The sequence below is a fragment of the Mustela nigripes genome, chromosome 8 (assembly GCF_022355385.1).
Source record: "Mustela nigripes isolate SB6536 chromosome 8, MUSNIG.SB6536, whole genome shotgun sequence".
Lineage (NCBI taxonomy): Eukaryota > Metazoa > Chordata > Mammalia > Carnivora > Mustelidae > Mustela > Mustela nigripes.
The window spans coordinates 67,126,930-67,149,072 of NC_081564.1; the positions used below are offsets into that span (position 1 = coordinate 67,126,930).

Below are 22,143 nucleotides of genomic sequence, written 5' to 3' on the forward strand. Positions count from 1 at the left end.
TAACCTAGATGACGGTCATGAATACACTATAAGGTTAAGCACAGAAGGGACCACTGAGTAGCCATGGAAAAGAATTGAGGCAGAATTTATGTGTTGCTGTGTAAAGATATCTTAAATACCTCAAGTAAAAACAAACAAGAAAGACCTCATACAGTAAGACCCCATTCGTTTAAATAAACATGTTCATTCCTACATGCACCCAAGCCACTTCTGAAAGGGGACATAACCAATGGTGCAAGACTAGTTACCTCTGAAGAGTGGGACTGGAAATCTGGAAGGAAGGGACTTTTCACTTTAGTTCTTTAGTATTGCCTGATTCTTTTTTTTTTTTTTATTAACTATAAACATCATAATTTAAAGTAAAAAAAAAAAGAGAGAGAGAGAAAGAGAAAAAAGTTAAATAAATGCACTGTTCTCTGTACCTGCTCTTCCTCAGGAAGGATCTGAACGTGCTTCTAGCTGGTGCCTCCACCTCTACGTGAGAGCTGTGCCAGGACTAACACTTCGTCTTGACCTCTCAGTCAAAACCCAAGCATAGATCTTTACTTACAAGATATTTTAATCCGATGTCCTACTGTTATCATAAATTTAAAAATAGAATTTAACATTTGCCCCCCCCAAAGCAGCAACCTTTCAGAAGTCACGATTTCTATCAATGTTATCAGCACTCTTGCCTCGAGAGATCTCACGCAAGCCCACACTTGTTCCCCAGACACCTACCGCACACTTGCTATAAATGCTGGGTGTTGTGGTAGGGACTGAAAATGCAAATATGAATAAAAGCAGGTCCCTGCCATTAACAAACACAAAGCCAAACAGGCCAATAAATGCTTGTAACACAGGGTAAGCATTACCCTAGAGTTCACTACACACAAGAAGCTCTGGAAGGACACAGGCACATCTGAGGCAGAGGAAACGGTAAGCGCAATGGGGCTTCTTCTTAGCCAGTTTACTTCTGTGTTCTATATGCCAGGAACCAGTCTCAGTTCTTTACAACTGTTGATTTATTTAGTTCTCGTTAACAACTCTTAAAGGTGAACACAATTTCCTCATTTTATTGATGAGGAAACAAAGGCACAGACGGGTTAAATACATTGATTGCCCGACATCCCAGAGACAACAAGTGACAAAGCCAGGATTTCTACCCAGGCAATCTAATTCCCTGATGTGCCTATATGGTTAATTTCCCCATTCCAATCCGGTCCCTCGCCTTTCCCTTTACTAGAGTGACCCTCCAGTGACATCAAGTCCTGTAGGGCAGTGAAAAGTAGAGCAATACAGTCAGTATTTTAGGAACTTTGTATGGCAACAGATGACTTCGCACAGCGAGAATTTCATTGTGTATATAATGGTCGAATTAGTCTGCTGTACTCCTGACACTCATGCATTGTATGTTAACTATACTTCAGTCAAAAATTAAAATTAAAAAAATCCTGTGGTTCTTCGACAGCAACCACAATTTTACATATCATCTTTTAAATCTACCTCTTCCTCTGTATTGCCCCGCCCCTACGCTAGGCCAGGCTCCTGCAATCCCATGTGACCTAGTGCAACAGTATCTGATTTCTCTGTCTCCCCCTCTTCTGGATTCACTCTGCACCCTCCAGGACTGCACGAATCCTTAAAAGGAAATTCCGTCCAACGCTACGATTAAGACCAAAGGTTCTTAGTGTGAGACAGACCCTAATAAGTCTGTGTAGAGTCAGGATGAATCTCTGTTTCACGACTTAAAAACACCACTGTGTAATGGGGGGGAAAAGTACTTAAAACCCATAAGATTTTCGGAGGCTGAAGCAGGATGAGGCAGCACGCAAAGCACTCAGGAAGGGACCTGGCAGAGCAGGCCTAGACAAATAAAGGTCCAATATCATAGATCTTTATTTTTAGCAAAATCACCACTTCCATCACTTCACTCTCCAGCTCAAAAACATTCAATGATTCCTCATTGCTTGAAAAACAGAGGACAGCATTGACATTCAAGACCCTCTAGTCTGAAAGCTCACTTTCCAATTTATTTCCAATGACGTTCCAAACCAGTACTTCCCAAACTTAAACATACATAAGAACATCTGAGGAGCATACGGTTAAAAAATGCAAATGCCTGGGGATGCCTGGGTGGCTCAGTCAGTTAAGCATCTGCCTTCGGCTCAGGGCATGATCCCAGGGTTCTGGGATCAAGCCCCACATTGGGCTCCCTGATCAGCAGGAAGCTTGCTTCTCTCTCTCCCACTCCCCCACTTGTGTTCCCTCTCTCACTGTGTGTGTGTGGCTCTCTGTCAAATAAATAAATAAATAAAATCTCTAAAAGAATAAAATAAAAAATAAAAAATTATTTTTAAGAATGCAAATGCCTGGGGGCACCTGGGTGGCTCAGTCAGTTGAGACTCTGACTCTTGATTTCAGTTCAGATCATGACCTCAGTGTCACTGGATCAAGCCCCATGTCAGGCTCTGAGCCCAGCAGAGAGTCAGCTTGAGATTCTCTCTCCCTCTCCCCCTCCCCACCCCACACTCTCATGCTCTAGCATGCTCAGGCATGCACGCGCACTCTCAGATAAGTAAATCTTGGGGGAAAAAAAAAGCAAATGCCTGGGTACCAAAAATTCAGAATGCTGAAGTAGGGCCCATGCATCAGCATTTTCTAAAACGCATTCATACTGATTTGGATACAAGTAGCCTATAACCTCAGTTTGCAAGTAAGTGTCATAGCAAGGTAAAAGCAGGCAGTCTTCTCAAACGTCCACCCCGCGTATCCACACCTCTGCTCCTGCCATTCGTACCACATCTGATCCACGGCACCTTCCACCCTATTCACTAAGCATAGAAGGGGCTCTGCTCTCTCCTTGCTCTGAAATCCTAAGCACTCTGTCTCCACCACTCACTTCAGAATCCTTCCAGTAACACCTGGTTTGCTGTCTGACTCCCATACTGCTACTTAACTTTTCATGTTATTTCCCCAAGTCAATTTTACCATCATGGACGAAAGCAATACCCTAACAGGAAATGATATGCTCAATATTTTATATTTAATTTAAGAAATATTTGATAGACATGTAAAATTAAATCTCCTCTTTTATGTGTACTGACTTGCTGACTCATGACTCAATGTGCCTTAAATGGAAAGTAAACATTAATGAAACTGAAAAATCCATAACCAAATTCCATAACCAAGTTCTGTCCTAACACCCTCAAAATATGCAAATGATACCCTACCGTATTTTGTCCCAACTCAGGCTGAGAATCCATTAATCATAACTTATATTCCAGAATCTCCTGCTTCCTGAGAAAGGAAAAAAAAAAAAAATACACATGCCCCTCATTTGTACTCGAGACTTTAAGGTGAAAGCTCACAGTTGAAACAGGAGACTAGAAAAATAGTGGGCAATGGTTACTAGCCAAAGGACATGTTAAATGCACAGGTGCCATTAGTCCACCAAGTAATGGAACATTCTCTAAAAGGTTACTATGTTCCACATGCTATATTAAGTACCCTGGGGTACTCCACTCCATCAAAATGGGAGTCATGAGGGACATCTGGGTGGCTCAGTTGGTTAAGCAGCTGCCTTCGGCTCAGGTCATGACCCCAGCGTCCTGGGATCGAGTCCCACATCAGGCTCCTTGCTCGGCAGGGAGCTTGCTTCTCCCTCTGCCTCTGCCTGCCTCTGTCTGCTTGTACTCACTCTCGCTCCTCTCTCTCTCTGACAAATAAATAAATAAAATCTTTAAAAAAAAAAAAAAATGGGAGTCACGAGAATAAAAAGATTAAGCTCTCAAAGATCAGAGGAGGTGTGGAAGACGGAAAAGTGACGGGTAGGAACTGACCTGGCAGAGCTGAGGAAGCCCCAGTGTGCCTGCTAAAGGGGACCTGAACAAGAGGCAAGCCAGCCCACCTCATGGAGCCGCAGGAAAGCCAACAAGCTGGAGAAAAGCATCATAAAGACAGGAGCAAGGTGCAGAGCTAAATAAAGTAAGTGGGCCCCGCCAACCCCCTCCTCCCCCCGCAACAGAAACCACGTGTGTGCTCTCTGGAGAAATGTGACTAGAGACACTCTGGCCTCCAGAGCCCAGGATGTGAGGGTGATGAGGAGGAGGATGAAAACAGGAGACTCAAGTTCAGGTGTGCTTGCTGCAGGCACATGGTGGGCTTCCCCGCCTCCAAAACAGGGGACTGGAGGCGTCTTCTTGAGAGAAGCTGAAGGGGCACCCAGGGAAAAGTTCACAATATTTGGGATCCCCCTCATTTCAAAAGCTGCCCTGCCACCCCCAGCAATGCCCACCACTCAAGAAAATCCACTCACACAAACCGCTTCAATCTTAAATACAAGTGAACAAGCAAAAATCACTGGACTTGTGAGGAAAGCCTACAGCACTAATCATAGAAACCAAAATATACCAAAGAAAGGAACTCTCAGATACTCCAAAGAGGCTTCTCAGAAAAAAAATTAAAAAATAAGACAGCCTCAGAGAGGTAAAGCAGTAACAATAATAAATGCAAACATTTATTTAGCACCTACTATTCCCCAGGCACTATTCAATCCTTTACACATGTTAACTCATCTATACCTGAGGTAGTATTGTCATCTTCTCATTGTGTAGATCATGGGTCAGCAAATCACAACCCAAGGGGCCAAATCCAGCCTGCTGTCCGAAGAATGATTTTTACATTTTTAAACAACTGTGTGTGTGTGGGGGGGGGGGGGATATGCTGTGACATGTGGAAATCACATAAAATTAAAAAGCCAGTGTCCATAATTAAAGTTTTACTGGAACACAGCTATGTTCAATTGTTCACGTACTGCCTGTAGCTGCTTTAATGATACAACAGCAGGGCTGAGTAGTTACTACAGAGACCAGATGTGATGTTCTCATGCCTTTATGCTGATCACCACACTACAAATCTCTGCAGACAGAAGTCGGCATTTCAAGTGTCTTGCATGTTGCAACGCTTATTACCAGTGATATCTGTCATGCGGAAACAAGAAAAGAAGTAGACTTTGATGTCAAGCCTTTAGCAGAGCATAGATCATTTTTTAAAAAATCTGATGAAATGTCAAAGCGTCGTGTCTGTTATGTAACAGCATCGTACTTGTACCAGAATACCATACAGGAAGACATGACCAGCTAAGCACTCATCACAACAGACTGACAGGCCTACCACGGAGCACGACCAGGAGAGCTAACAAATCTAAAACATGACATTTCATCACAGCAGAGTGTCTTCCCATCAACAAAGGATAAAACTGAGACTGCAACCAAAGTAAAGAAAGTTCCGAATGGCTCACGTGTTAACCAAACAAGAAAAGTCACAGACCAATCACGAGTAAACTAAACCGTGTTTGATTACAGCAAAGAAATGTGTCCAGAAAAAGTAAACACCTTTCAGACCAGTTATTCAGTGAAAATAGCTGTTTAGAGAGCAGTCTGTATGCAACAATTACAGCTCAGAATATTTCGCCCCAGAATGGAGAAAAATACTAATTCAGTACAACCTGAAGTAGAATCTGCTAAGACACGTAATAACTGATGGTGGTAAAAATGCATGTGAAACTGGGCGCCTGGGCGGCTCAGTGGGTTAAAGCCTCTGCCTTCGGCTCAGGTCATGATCTCAGAGTCCGGGGATCGAGTCCTGCATCAGGCTCTCTGCTTAGCAGGGAGCCTGCTTCCCTCCCGGCCTCTGCCTGCCTCTGTGCCTACTTGTGATCTCTTTCTGTCAAATAAATAAATAAAATCTTTAAAAAAAAGAGGCATGTGGATGGATAAATTAACAAACCTTGTGGAAATGCAAGGTGTCTAAAACCTACTCGTTATTCACTGTATAATCAATGAGCAGGTAGATGGCAAAAAATACCTGAATCTACCACATTACTGAACCAGTTACAACAGTTAACTTCATTAATTTCATGAACTTTACCGCCATCAGTTCTATGAAAATTCCATCAGAAATAGAAGCTGGGGGCGCCTGGGTGGCTCAGTGGGTTAAGCCGCTGCCTTCGGCTCAGGTCATGATCTCAGGGTCCTGGGATCGAGTCCCACATCGGGCTCTCTGCTCCGCAGGGAGCCTGCTTCCTCCTCTCTCTCTCTCTGCCTGCCTCTCTGCCTGCTTGTGATCTCTCTCTGTCAAATAAATAAATAAAAATCTTTAAAAGAAATAGAAGCTGAAAATCCCGATTCTGTCCTGGCTTAGCCAGGGTACAGTTTTTATGAAAATTTTTCAAGCTCAGAGATGAGAACGAAATTTTTCTGAAGAACCTCGCTCAGTCACTGTTACTGAACACTAAATGGCTTTGAAAATTCATTTTTGCTGCAGATTTGCTCATATTTATCGGTGAATTCAACCTAAAATTAAAAGGCCAGTAATACTTCCACATAAAATTTGCACTGAGGTAGTCATTTCACAGGACAACTGACACTGAGTCGCAAGTGATGTTGGGCTGCCTTACACGCTCAGCAGGCTATAAAAAATTAAAATGAGATGCGAGATCTCCAATGCCACACAAATATGTAATAAATGCATTTTCCAAAATCAAACTACATTTCCAGCATTTTTCAGACCTCAATACAAGTTCCACATTTCAAAAACCATTTAACTGTGCGACAAGAAGCTTCTACCTAACCCTCAACTGGAAGAGATGAGTGATCAATGTGATGATTTGCTAAAAGGTTATTATCAAAAAAAGAATCTAGCAGAATTCTATAGATACTTTCCAAGTAATAATATGCTCCGCTAAAACCCTATGTTCATGGACTGACATCAGTATTTGGAGGTACCATGTAAAAAGATACTGTCAAAGTAAAATACAAAAAAATCTCATTACAAACCAACATTAAATATGATCATTTGTGATCAATATTGACTACTGAGGTTTAAAGTTGTTACACCCTCAGGCGCCTGGGTGGCTCAGTGGGTTAAGCCTCCGCCTTCGGCTCAGGTCATGATCTCAGGGTCCTGGGATGGAGCCCACACTGGGTTTTCTGCTCAGCAGGGAGCCTGCTTCCCCCCCTCTCTCTGCCTGCCTCTCTGCCTACTTGTGATCTCTGTCAAATAAATAAATAAAATCTTTAAAGTTAGTATACCCTGTTAGACAAAATGTTATCCCCTTCTTCCAAAAAGAGATCATTCTTCTCAGTAGCAAAACTTATTACAAAATAAATTATCAACCATTATTCGTATTGTATTTTGAATTTCATCAGTAAAGAACTTGTGAAAAATTTTCCTCTCCCATTACATAAGTACCTGTATAACAGCCTTCATTTTGCCTTTTGGCCTACGAAGCCCAAAATATTTACAATCTGGCCCTTTACACAAATATCTGCCAACTCTTGGGCTAGACAAATAAACTGAGGCAAAGAAAGATTAAGTGACTTGCTCCAGACTACAGTTAGAAAGTGGCATACCAGGGTTCACACCTAGGCAGGCTGGGTACAGAAACCACTAGGCCACATTGCTTCCATGAATCAAGAACAAGATGTCACAGAAAAGGAAACAGCTGAAGGACAAGAAAGGATACCTGACAAGCCCTTTAAAAAACTGGACAGAGACAAGATAAGATCAAAGAAACTTCCGTAATAAAGAACAAGAGACAAACATGGAAAATGTTAGTAACAGGAACTCCAAAAACAGAAGAGTGTTAAGTCAAGACACTGCCCAGCTGGGTGTGAATGCCCACCTCACACGCACACCAGAAAGCCAGGAGGCCTCTGGGACAGGAACCAAACAACTCTACGCTCATGGCAACAGCAGCAGCCACAGCAACATCCTGCATCGGTTTCCTGGGCCCCAGTCCCCACAGGCCCTTCACAGTATTTGGTAAAAATCAGTACTATGTTCATGAAAAAATACGCAAATGGGGGTGGGGCGCAGGGAACCCAGGTAGATTACGGGGCTCAGCAGTGAGCAGTATTTATGTACTCCTAGCAAGGTAAACACTGAGCACTAAATTAGCCAAGAATTCTCATGTCTCTCTACTAGAAGGTCTGGAAGGGAGGGGAGGAAGAGGAAGAGCACCTCATCTACCATAACAAGGAGTCAACAGGTGTCAGCCACAATGGATAAATCGAAAAACAGCCACTGAGCCGTATGACGTATACACATGGTTAAGGGTGGTTGACTCTGGGAACTAGACTACAAAGGACAGGGAAGACAGGGTATGGCTCATTTTTTATAATATGCCTTCTGATATTATTTATCTTTTCTAAAACACAAGCATTACTTTAAGTAGAAAATTAACTCTTAAACAAATTAGAGAGAAAGTGCTTTACTATCCACTATCATGATCACTGATTCACATAAACAACTCAATGTGCAAATACCAAAGAGCAGTGCAGGGTTGAAAACACAAACTAGCATTACCCAAGCTCTATCCCATCATGCTTATGTAAACACAGGGGGTCTGTCATTATTGCCTGAGAGCCCACTGTGTAGCCAGCATGATGCTAAGTGCCAAGATTGCAAATATGAAGAATGGAATTTATTTACAGTTGAGTATAAGATACAGCTAAATCAACATGAAATTGTAATACAGCAACTATTCAAGACTCAGTGAAAGCTTCCCAGAGGTCAGACCACAAAAGCTAAGACCTGAAGGATAAGAAGGATTGGCCTACTTGGGTGTGGGGTTCAGAAAATTGTCCAAGCAAAGAGAACACTAGGTATAAAAGGCCTCAAGTGAAGACAAAAACAGGCAAGGGTCCATTTAAGGAAGAGAAAGAAGTTCAACAAGGCTGGAGTAGGGAGGGAATCAGAGTGGAAGCAAAAAAGGCCAGAGCGCAAGCTGATGCTTGATGCTTTACAACAGGAAGACTTCCTAATGGGCTTCTACTTTGCCCACTGGAACTGTAAGAGCACACCCAACCCTGAGGCTTGTAGATCAGAGAACTCTTCCACTATACACTGATGATTTCAAAATATTTAAGTCCAGTGCAGAATGTTCTTGAGGGTACCAGACCATTTATCTAATTGCATGCCATGCATCACCATCCGGACCCAGAAATCAAGGACCACACCCTAAGGATGACAGAGTAAGAAACCCAGTCCCCTGTGACACTGGAGCCACCACACCAGCCCTGGATTGTCAACCTGGACTTTTACATGAGAAACAAACATGTTTAAGCTATTATTCAATCAAGTGTCTGTTACCCCCGGCCAAACCTAATCTTAACTGAAGCAGGAGGCTTTAAAAGTGTTCCAAGGTGGGGTGCCTGGGTGGCTTAGTCGGTTAAGCATCTGACTCTTGGTTTCAGCTTAGGTCATGATTTCGGGGTCGTGAAATCAAGCCCTGAGTCAGGCTCGGCACTAAGTACGAAGTCGGCTTAAGATCCCCTCTCCTCCTCTGTCCCTCCCTCTGATCCCCTGCACGCTCGTTCTCTCACTCTCTAAAATAAATGAATAAATCTCTTTAAAAAAAAAAAAGGTATTCTAAGGCGAAGGGTTACAAGAGATATTCTGAAAGAATTGTTAAGATTCAGTGACTGAACCAATCTAAAAAAGAAATTATCAGCCACATGACATACAAAATGTACACTGTTTAATTCTTCCAGTGTCTTTATTGAATTAACAGCCACTTTTAGTGTCTGCATTTGTATTTTCTTATTTATTTTAGAGCAAGTGTGGTGTGTGCTCGCTGGGGGAGGGGCAGAGGCAGAGGGAAAGAATCCCAAGCAGACTCCACACTGAGCCTGGAGCCCAACGAGGGGCTCAATCTCACGACCCTGAAAGCATGACCTGAGATAAAACCAAAAGCCAGATGCCTAACCAAATGAGCTACCCAGGTGCCCAGCATTGTCTGTAAGTTGAGATAGAAGTGACATGTAGCACTATATTAGTTTCTGGTGTACAACATTACAGTTCCCTAGGTCTATATTGCAAAATCGTCACAATTAAGTCTAATTAATATCCATCACCATACATAATTACAATTTTTTCTGATGATGAAAACTTAAAAGATCTACTGTTAGCAACTTTCAAATATATAATAAGTATTAACTACAGTCTCCATGCTGCACATTACTCCCCCAACCCATGACTTAAAATTACACGTTTATACCTTTTGAGCACCTTTACCCATTTTGTCCACACACCCAGCCCCACCCCAACCCCACAACCCTGGCCTGATGTCTGCATATTTAAAGAATATGATAAAAATTAGATAAGATCAAAAAGTACCAACCAAACTTCCTGAAAGGAATGAATAAAAAAAAAAAAATTCTGTTAATAAGACCTATTTGTAAAGCTGTTCTCAACCCTACTAGCTTAGGCTATTTTGACTAGTGATAATAATAAATAAATAATAATAATAAATAAATAATAATAATAATAATAATAATTAATAAATAAATAATTAAAAAAGTAACAGATGGATAATTTACACACTGTTTACATGCAGTTTTTAAGTAGAAGTTCAGAGCATTAGCTCCACGAAGAACCTTCTAAGGGGAAACGAGTTGAGAGGCAGGAGCAGACAGCAAACAATTCGCCTTACACTTAATTAAGAAGTGGTACACTGAAACACACCACCATCACAGCCAGGACCTTCACACCCGGACATGGTCAAGGCCTTGAGAGCTAAGGTGGAATGCACAAACCCCTCAGGAAGTAGGATACCAGACTAGAGGACTTAACCTTAAGTCCTCTGTACCTCCCAGACTCAGTCTTCTCTTGGTCCTGGGAAAGAAAGAGCAGCAACAGCCATCAGGCCCCTTACCTGTTCAGGCTCACAGCCCTTTTCAACCAAGTCACAGAAAGAAAAGTTGAGAAGGAGCCTCAACTCGAAGTCTTTCTGGAGCTCATTCTTCCTGCATATTTTCTCACTTTAAGAGTCTTTCTGGGGGCGCTTGGTGATTCAGTCAGTTAAGCATCCAGCTCTTGATTTCAGCTCAGGTCATGATCTCAAGAGTTGTGAGAGTGAGCCCCCATGTCAAATTCTGCACTGAGCGTGGAGCCTGCTTGAGGTTTTCTCTCTTTCTCTCTTTCTCTCTCTCTCTCTCTCCCACTGACCCTCCCGGCAACTCCCTCTCTCCAAAAACGAAAAAGTCTTCCTGTTGGATTGGGGGTGCCTCGACCACCCCCGGGACAGAGACTTCTCAATGGGAGCACAGGAGCCATCACTACCCCAGACTGTCCTATGACTTCAAGAAGCTGCTGAGCATTACATACGCTCTGATTACAAGTATACAGTACTTAAAAAACGTAAATACAAGGAGACCAAATCTAATACAGAAAGACTTTACACATTGCTTTAATGCTTAAATCACTTTTAAAGGTTTCATTTTACCAAAACCTATACTGCAAGCACACAGGAACTTCTTATGTTGGTCAAAGTCACTGAAAAGGAAAACGAAGTGGTCCTCTCTATTGCTAACCATTCCCATTACCTAAAGTGAAAGACAACACACTGAATTTGTAGCAATAAAGGAAGCTAACTCAAGGAATCAAGGCTCAGCAAAATGTCCCGTAACACACTATGGTAGGCAGAACAATAGCCCCCAAAGATGTCCATATCCTCATCAGTGGAACCCGTGATTGTTAGCTTACCTGGCAGAGGGGATTTTGCAGCTATAATTAAGAACCTTAGGATGGGGGAAATTCTCCTAAATTATCCAGGTGGGCCTGATCTAATCACACGGGTCCTTAACCTTTCCCAGTTGTGATCAGAGACCTACTACAGAATGGGCGAAGAGATGCAATATTGCTGGCTTTGAAGAGGAAGCCCAAGGGAGGCGAGCCAAGGAATACCGGTAGCTGGAAGAAACAAGCATACAGATTCTCCCCTACAAACCTCTAGAAAAGAACACAGCGTTGCAGACACACTGATTTTAGCCAAGTAAGACCCATTTTGGACTTCAAAATACAGAACTTAAAAATAATGTGTGTTGTTTTCAGACACTAAATTTGTGGTAACATATTAAAATAAGCATAGAAAACTAATATATGCATGGGGCCTGGGTGGCTCAGTCAGTCAAGTGTCATAACTTCAGGGTCCTGGAATCAAGCCCCACTTAGGGCTCTGTGCTCAGCGCCAAGTCTATTTGTCCCTTTCGCTCTCCCTCTGTCCTTCCTCCCCCTACCTCATGCCCTCTCTAAAATAAAATCTTAAAAAAAGAAAAGAAAAGAAAAGAAAACTAATACACAGTAAACTTGTAACAATATGTGAAAGTATCTAAAAAGTGTAATCAAATTGCCCAAATATTTAGAGCAATGAGACATACGTTATTAGTGCATGTATATTTCACTTTTTAAAATTTGCACAGGTATTTCACTTCTATTTTTCTCCTGCTCTCCTGCTGCTCCTGCTCTCATGAAAACTCCATCACTTAAAATGCCAGCCAAAGTGACAATTCTTTGAACTTTCTGTAGAAGGATGAACCATATCAACCAAGAAAATAAGAGGATAACAGGAAAAAAAAATCAGGAAACAATTATACCATGTTTTTTAGAGAGTCAAACATCAAAGTGTTTGCACTATGTAATTTCCTTGTACCAAATGGATGTTACATTTTAAAAAATAAGTCCTTCTAGGGACCTGTGGGTGGCTAGTGGGTTGAGCCTCTGCCTTCAACTGGGTCATGATCTCAGGGTCCTGCGATCAAGCCCCGCATCAGGCTCTCTGCTCGGCAGGGAGCCTGCTTCCCCCCACTCCTGCTTCCCTCTCTGCCAATTTGTGATCTCTGTCAAATAAATAAATAAAATATTTTAAAAAATAAATAAAAAATAAGTCCTTCTAAATATTGATATTAAGAGCTTACTATTAATTTTTCTATATGTGATAATGGTAATGTGGACATATTAGGAAGAGAGTGAATCAACCTTCTACAGATATACACTCAAATATTTACAAATGAAATGATATGCCTATGGTCTGCTTTAAAATAGCTGGGAGTGGGGATAGGAATGGATAAGGAAGATGAAAGTAAATGAGCCTGAGTTACTAATCATCGAAGCTGGGTAATGGGTACATGGGCGATATTAAATTATTTCAATGTTTAAGCTTTTCTGTATTTAAAAGTTACATAAACAAAGTCCCTGGACTCTCTCATAATACAGACTCAATATATTTAACAGTTGAATCTCCTTCTCGTGACATTGCCCCCCTCAACTCTCTGCCACTCAAGCCACCTGCAATTTATAGTTCAATCGATTATTTTTTAAAGTCAATTATTCTTAAGTCCCCAACTCATTTTACCCTATTAACCTTAAAAGTTTCGCCAAATCACTTAACCTCTAAGAGCCTGTTCTTCATCTACAGAATGGCAATATTTATACTTGGTCACTCTGAGATGCCAAGAGATAATCTAAGATAAAAATTACAAAAAAGAATGATCATTCTAGAAATCTATATTCACAAATTTCATGCTCAGCAACAACCATTCCCCTACTCCTATAGATCTCTTCCCTCCACCTCCAGTTTCCTTCTGGCGCCCTCCACCATCAGACCAAAGGCCTGGGATCCTCTCTGAGATAACACTCCCCTCCACGGAGTCCATCCCCCATGTTTTCACAGCAGCTTCTCTCTACGCGCCTCTCCCTCCAACCTCCCGTCTCCCCTTCAGGGGTCCCACTCCATGTACACCCCTATACGGTTCATTCTGTGTACCCCATTGCCGGCCCTATCACAATCACCCCAACATTCCTCTACCCCCGTTCAGTACTTCCTGCTATCAGCTTGATCACCCACTACTACCACCAGCTCTCAAACATCTGGGCTAACTTCCCACCCTTTCGGTTAAAACACAACTGCCAGGTGTCAGGAAGTGGGAATGGGGGGAAATAAAGAGAGACTGTTAATGAATACGAGTTTCTTTTTGCGCGATAAAAATGCTGTGGAATTAAGACAGTTGCACAACCCTGAGAATATGCTAAAAACTACGGAGTTATACTTTAATTGTACTTTTAAAGGGTGAGTTTTACGGTCTGTGAACTACTTCTCCAGAACAATGTATACCTCAAGAAGGAACGAAAAGGAAAGAAAGATCAACACTGCTGCTCACCCTGCCCATTACACGCCCATTTGTCAGATCCACATCGCCCCATCTCCCGAAGCCTCTATCTACCTGCTCTTCAGTATCCCCCCAACTCTTAACACTAGACTCGGACAGAGGTCCCTCTCATTCTTGACTAACACACTCCCTCACCCTTTAAGTGCCCACTGTGCCCTGAAAGGGGGCGGGGGGAAGATGCGGGCGGCTCTCGGGGCCCAGGCACAACCCCTCCACGGTGGCCCAGTCCCCCACTGGCAGGAAAGGACCCTCTCCCCCGTGCCAGCGGAGCTGTCCCGACGACGGGATGCGTCCGCGATCCCGCTCGGACAAGGGGCTGGGGGGGGGGGGGGGGCCGCCAGGCTTCTAGGGCCGCTCCGCTGGGGGCGGCGCCACAGCCCACCTGTCTCAGCCGCAGGGCAGATCCGCTTCTAGCTCCACCGACACACGAGTTGGTGGCCAGGGGGGATCGGAAGAAACCGCCGTCGCCGCCGCAGCCAGGGTGGTGCACGCCGGCTCAGGCCTTCATGATTCCACGTCTCTGCGGCTCCGGCTTCAGCTCCGGCTCGACTCCGGCTCGGCTCCCGCCTCGGCCGCGTCCGTGCGGAGGCCTGGAGGCGGGGAGAGAAGAGGGAAGCGGCAGAGAACGCCGCTGGGGACCGAACGGCCGGGCGCGCTCCGGCGGACGATCACGTGGCGCGCGGCGCGCAGACTTCTGGGAAATGTAGTCCTTCAGACGTTGGGCGTTCCTCCACCCTCTTAGCGCATCCAGGGCAACGGCAAAGCCACGTGGCAAATTCGAGAAGCGGCTAATCCCTCTTACAGATCGCTGGATCGCAAGCACCACACTAGTGGTGTGACTTAGCTTTGTTAAGGCCCCTGTTTTTTCCAACTGGGATAACCATCCCAAAGTCAGGAGTTCCGTGTCGGGCTCTGAAGAGTTGGAAAAAGGAAAATCATTTATCTTGGGGGTATTATTATTTTTTATCTCTATCTTTATTCTTTGCAAACCCTTGTGTCCAGAGCTGACTTCCAGAAAATAATTTTTAATGAAGGCAGGTAGTAGATCTATAACTAACTGCACCATTTACAGAAAGGGCAAGTCTCATAGGAAAGAGTATCAATACAGTGCAGTTCCCAAAAAATGAAATTCGAAGTGAAATGAGGCTGTTACCAGACTGACAAACGTCCTTGAGTTTTTCCCATCAGCTTCCTCTTCTTAAATAAATGCAAGATGATGATAATTCTTCTCATATAGGACTATTGCCGAATCAATAACAATAATTAACAAGTCCCATTATGTTGTTTTCTATGTGCGGTACATTGTTGTTTCTCCAAATAACACCGAGATAGATATCACTATTACTTCTGTTTTACAGTGTGTCAAATGCACTCTGAGAAGTACCATACAGATCTTCTATGTACTTTTCTGTCATCTGTTGCCAATAAATTCCCCGAGTTTACAGATTATTTCAGGAAAACACACTAAAACACAAAGTACCTGAGAGCCTAGCTAAGAAGAGGTGGGCACTACTATGTAGCCATTGTAAAGGATACTAAGGATACCCGCTCATGATATACCCAGCGGAAACAATATGTATAGTATCCAATTTTCATAAATGAATTATGTTTATGTTTACTGTATATGTATATACACACACAGTGGGGGGGAAGGCTAAAAGAATATTAACAATTATAAACTTCGAGGAATGAGATCTCGTGTAATTAAATTCCGTTTTTCCCTGTTTCCTATTTTTCCTGCAATGAATATGTGTTACATCTATAGTTTTATAATTTTTATTTTTAAATTTTAGCAAAAAGAGAGGCCCCCAAACCAAACTCAAAGTACTTAATATTTTTGCCTGTACCAAGAATTACACCCTCTAGCTACCCCAAAATGATCTAGAAATAAATGTGAACCTCTCTTCAGAACTAGCTTTATAGACCAAGAAGCAACTTATCCTACTTTGAGGCAAACTTGTTATTAAAATTTAATGTCCCCTCTTTTTAATATTTTTTGGATAGCTTGAAATAAAAAGGGTCTTACCAGTGTTCCTTGGTAAATGTTATAATACTGCTAGGCAATCATCATAAATCAGAGTGTTAAATTAGGAATGGTTTTCCCAATGTATGAACCATGAGTTGGGTAGCAATCTTTCACAAACGTAATGTGAAAGTATTAAGCACATGTAATGTGCTAAGTATTATCTTTTGTCACCATCTCTCAACACTGCCAGAACCACTGTCATTGATAACTTTGACCAACTTGATTACATCAGTGTCAGGTTAGTGCAGAAACACTAGCAGGAAAGACATGAAAACCTACTAAATGCAACTGGGTGTCCTGGTTGGATCCTCGAATCCAAAAAAGGCAATAGTGGGAAAACTTATGAAATCCAAATGAAGTCTGGAGTTTAGTTAAGGGTGTTGTACCAATGTTAATTTCCTAATTTTGACAAATGTGTTACTGTTATTATGCAAGATACTAACATTAAAAGAAACTGGGTGAAGGATATATAGGAACTCTGTGCTTTGCAACTCTTGTGTAAATCTAAAATTATTGCATGTGGTAGGCAGAATAATGGTCTCCCTGAAGACATCCACATCTTAATCCCCAAAACCTATGAGTTTGTTTGGTTACATAGCAAAGGGTTAAGATAACAGTAGTTTACTAATCAGATGACTTTCAAATAGGAAGACTATCTAGCGTTATCAGGGCGGGCCTAATGTAATCACAAAAGTGAAAAGTAAGAGGAAGTCAAGAGAGTCCTATATATGGCTCTGCAGATGTACAAGTCTCTGCCCTCAACAAGGAGTCTGCTTGAGATTCTCTCTCTCCCTCTGTCCCTCCCCCATTCCTGCTCATGCACTCTCACTCTCTCTAAAATAAATAAATACATCTTTAAAATAAATAAATATGGCTCTGTAAGAAGATGAAGTGATGTAGTGTGAGGACGAGACATTGCTGACTTTGAAGATGGCAAGACCCTGGGAACATATGCAGTGGCTTCTAGAAGCTGAAAAAGATCAGGAAACAGATTATATCCCCTAGAGCTTCCAGAAGGGAACCCAGTCTTACCAATACCTTGATTTTAACTCGGTGAGAATTGTGTCAGACTTCTGACCTCCAGAACTATGAGATTATAAATGTGTGTGGTGCTAAGCCACTAAATCCATGGTAACTTATTATAGCAGCAAATGCAAAATGAATACATTCAAAAATGTGAAGTTTAATTAAGAAACAAAACTTCCAAATGACTGTTTCTTGTCCCAACACATTTTCAATCTCATACTGTACCAGTACTTATCCTACTTAGAAAGTAACCATAAAGCAGAAAATGTACAAAGAAAAGATCCTTTGCTTTGGAAAGCATATATATTTTGCAGCAGCAGACCTATACCTTGCCAGTACATTTTGGTTAAACTATGATGAAAATCAACTATACCCAGAAATATGTTGGGTTCCCCAGGAAAGCCAGTCAGGCAGTGAAATATCCAGTGAGTTATTGGAAAAATTATGGTGTCTGAAATTGCAGTCCTACATAACCTCTTCATGACCCTCCTTACTCAGAGACTTTCCAGAGACATACTTAGAAGGAAGACTCGTGTTTCTGATTGACGACATCCTTTGGCTCAATCATTCAGCACATATTTACTTAGCAATTCTCTGTGCATTGTGCTTTAGACCTGAGCCTGACCTCAAAAGTTTAAAGTCTAGTAGACCAGGCAGGCATTATACAATTAAAAATTGGGTTAAATTGCCAAGAAGGACAAGATTATTCAGCACAGCGTGGTATCCAATCCCAAAGGAACAGCTTTTTGAGAAATAAATGCGAAAATAAATCACCTGGGACTGCCAGGATCAGAATTTTCATCGACATCTTAATAACAAGATTTACATCTGCAAAACTGAACTTTCCTTTGGTATTAAAACAAACAAACACAGAGTGGATCTAAATCAACAAGAAGATTGGGTGGCTCAGTCAGTTGGCGCATTTGTCTTCAGCTCAGGTCATGATTGCAGGGTCCTGGGATGAAGTCACGTGTTGCTTTGGTCTTCCTGATTGGCAGGAAGTCTGCTTCTCTCTTTCCTTCTGCCTCTCCTACTGGTGCACTCTCTTTCGCTCTCTCTTGTGTTTAACTCTCCCCCATCTTTCAGATAAATTTTAAAAATACATAAATAAATCAACAAGTTATTTCAGAAGTGCTAAATGCCACCATGGCCCTTTAGGAATATAATAGCTCCCCAAATCATCAAATGGTCTTGATTATGGACACTGAGTAAACCTTTTACTAGAGACTGGCTCCCTTTTTTAGAACCTAAAGGGCCAAAAAGGACCCATGCCTAACAGAAGGCCCCCGCACAAGCAAGATCAAGACTACTTACAGATTATTGTTTCAAACCTATTTCAAGAACAGTGCTCAGATTTTCAATGCCCTGAGAGCAGACTATGGAGTCAGTTCTGTATGTAAGTCCTGGTTCCATAATTTATGAGCTGAATGGTTCGGAAAGCTAACCATCCTGGCCAGTTCAGGCTGCTCTAACAGAATACTGTAGAGTGGATGGTTTAAACAACAGACATAGTTCTCACAGTTCTGGAGGTGGGAAGTCCAAGCTCAAGGCGCAGGCAGATCCAGTGTCTGGTGACAGCCTTTTCCTGGGTTTGCAAATAGTATCTTTTTATTTTATCCTCACATGGTAGAGAAAGAGAGCTCCAGTTTCTTCGAAAAGGAACACTGACCTCAAAAAAAAATCTTTAAAAGAATAAAAGCACTGATCTCATCATAGAAGTTCCACCTTTATGACCTGATCTAAACCTAACTACCTCCAAAAGGCCCCACCTCCTAATGTCACCCCATGTGGGTTTAGTTTATATGTCTTTTCGGGGAACACAAGCACGCAGTCCATAATAGCTCCTTGACTCCTCTGAGCCTAGTTTTCTTCTCTCTATACAGTTGTTATGAGAATTAAGTAATGCATGTAGCATGCCTTTTTAAAAAAAATATTTTATTTCTTTATTTGGTTATTTATTTATTTGAGAGAAAGAGAGAGAGTGAGTATGTGGGGGGAGGGGTAGAAGGAGAAGGAGAGAAAGAATCAGGAGCAGATTCTAGGCCGAGCACAGAGCCTGACATGGGACTTGATCTCAGGACTCTGAGCTAAAATCGAGTTGGACACTTAACCAACTGAGCCACCCAGGCGCCCTACATGCCTTTTTAAAATAAATGTTATTTTGGTCACCTGGGTGGCTCAGTTAGTTAAGAGACGGCGTTTGGCTCAGGTCATGATCCTGGACTCCCTGGATCGAGTCCCACATCAGGCTCCCTGCTTCGCAGGGAGTCTGCTTCTCCCACTGACCTCTGACCTCATGCTCTCTCTCTAAAATAAATAAAATCTTAAAAAAAAAGTTATTTCATTTGCATAGTCCAAATAGTAATCAACTCACATGTTGTCATTGCCAGTCCCTGGGCTTTCCTCTGAAGAGGGATCGAGATTAACCAGAACTAGATCATCTGGGCAGGGCCATCAGGTTGGTGAGACGCCTGGAAGTCATGGCAGATACAAAATGGCGGCCGGCACTGAGCATGAACAACTAGACTAAGACTTGAGATAAGTAACTGCTCTCAGGAGGCATGACCAGACTTCCTTCATGTTGCCCCCGAGAACCAAACTGGGACCAAAGGTTTGAAGCATTGGATACAGGTTTCAGTTCCACAGAAAAACTTATTGACAAGGATATCGGTACTAACAAATAGCCATTCACACTATGGCTGCTTGTTACGAGTTGTGCACTGTTCCTTTATTTAAATCTCCAAACAACCCTGTGAGAGAAGGGTTGGTATATAAACTGTACTTACTGACTTGGAAAGCACCTCACAACAGTTTGTTAAGTGGAGGTCAGCTGATGTACGTGGAAGAAACATGAGATTCCAATCCCTACATGTGCTCAAGCTGAATCTGGTTGAACGGGTAGTCAGAATTACAAGGGGCTGGGTGGGTTGGGGGTGGGGGTGGTGCCTGGGTGGCTCCGTTGGTTAACCGTCTGCGTTTGGCTCAAGTCATGACCTTAGGGTCCTGGAACCGAGCCCTGCTCAACAGGAAATCGACTTCTCCCTCTCTCTTCCCCTCCCCCTACCTGCTTGTGCTTTTCCTAGCTCTCTCTTGAATAAATAAATAAAATCTTAAAAAAAAAAAAAAAAAAGAAAGAAAAGAAATGAAATTACAACTGGGAAGGAACATTGGCAATTAATCAGGTCTCTTCCCTGGAGAGAGGAAGAGCTGAGTGCCAGGGCCGGGCGAGAATTCGGACGAGGACACACAGCCAGTCAGCTGATGACGGAATGGAACATCATCTAAAGCCTTCCCGAAGACCCAATAATGCCACCTGTTAGCAGGCAGTCAGACACCGCAACGGGCTGCGCGGGTGGCTCAAAAGGCCACAGTGACTCCACGGTTCCGGGCTGTCGCTTGGCCAAGTGAGAGGCTACACAATTACCTCTCCAGTCCCCCCAACCCCTCCCATAGCTCAGCGACACATCTGTGCCTCAGAGTCCCTGTTCATCTTCCCTTCTCCTGCGCGCTGAGGCTGGGCCTGGGGAGAAGGGCTCTGGTCAGCCAGACCACCACAGCTCCCCATAGCTGTCCCCCGAGAGGAGCTGTCCTCTGCTGCACTGCTGGAGGAACAAGGCTTGAGGACAAGGTACACCATGCAGTTGTCACGGGCTCCTTTTTGCTGGGGACAAATCAGGATGAGTCACAAACTAATATTAGTTAAGGGATTCGTCTGGAAAACAGCTACTCGCGCCAGTTATGGATCTAAAGTTGCAGGTGTATTAACTCCGTGATCATCACAACCCTCCAGAATAGGCACATTATCATCCCCATTTTACAGTCCAAAGCCAAATAGACTTGCCGACATCACAAAACTGGCAAGTGGCGATTCAAACCCAAACCCAGGCAGTCTGGCTGCAGAGCCCACGCTTCTTCACTGGAAAAGGCCACCTCAGAGATCTTTGGGGCAACACCACTTGTACCTGAAGATCCACAGCAACATCCTGTTCCAATGGCAACAGACCTCACGCCTGGGTGTGTTAGTCAGGGCTGCTCTGACAAAGTACCACAAACAGAGGGATTTATTTATTTATTTATTTTGTTTGTTTGTTTGTTTTAGCAGGCTCCCCGCTGAGCAGAGATTTCCCAATGCAGGGCTCTATCCAAGGACCCTGGGACCATGACCTGAGCAGAAGGCAGAGGCTTTAACCCACTGAGCCACCCAGGCGCCCCAACAGAGAGATTTAAACAATAGACATCTATTGTCTTGTCTTCTGGAGGCTGGAAGTTCAAAATCAAGGTGTTGGCAAGGTTGGTTCTTCCAGAGACCATGAGGGGAGATCTGTTCTGTGCCTTCCAGCTGGTATCTGGTGGATTCCTGGCAATCTTTGGAGTCCCGTGACTTGTAGAAGAAGGTCACCCGATCTCTGCCTTCATCTTTTCATAGTGGTCTCTCTGCCTGCATATGTCTCTGTGTCCAAATTTCTTTTTTGTAAGAATACCCGTCATATGGGATTCCAGTCTACCCTAACGGCCTCATTCTAACTAATCCCATCTGTAACGACCCACTTGCAAATAGGGTCAGGGTCACACTCTGAGGTACTGGATGGAGACTTCAACACAGAAATTGTGGTGTGTGTGTGTGTGTGTGTGTGTGTGTGTGTGAGAAAGAGAGAGAGAGAGAGAGGGCTAGTTAGGACTTCAACACAGAATTGTGTGTGTGTTGGGGGGTGGGTGAGTGACATAATTTAACCCCTAACTGGGTACAAACAATTCAAAGAAGACTTGAAGAAATGCAACTGATCTCAGATGACAGGGCCTGACTTATTGGTGCCAAGGAACCAAATCAGGTAAACAATGTCTTAACACACACTAGAGGATGTTTTGTAGAAGGATATAATTATACGATAATGAGACTGCTGGCCTCACCAGGCAGAGTGAATCTCCCAGAAGCCAGCAGCACGAGCCTAGACTTAGGGCATAGTCTGTGGTAACCTGCCATTGTGCAGAGAATGGGGATGGGGGTATCTGGAGGAAAGAGCAGGAAAGACCACGGGAGAACAGATACCCAAACCTCCAAAGCCTCCACTGGGTCGGTCACCAGGTGTCAGAGTGGTGGCT

General features: G+C 43.1%; 1 protein-coding gene across 2 annotated transcripts in view; it reads right to left on the bottom strand.

Moving 5' to 3' along the window:
- The window catches only part of DYM (dymeclin), a 335,066-nt gene extending 320,407 nt beyond the window's left edge, over positions 1-14,659 (bottom strand). The window contains exon 1 of one of the 2 annotated variants that reach the window (XM_059409625.1): positions 14,374-14,659. The gene's annotated coding sequence lies outside the window, so the exon portion shown is untranslated. The remainder of the gene's footprint in view (positions 1-14,373) is intronic. The other variant, XM_059409626.1, reaches the window with a different exon arrangement.
- Between the last annotated feature and the right edge of the window lie 7,484 nt (positions 14,660-22,143).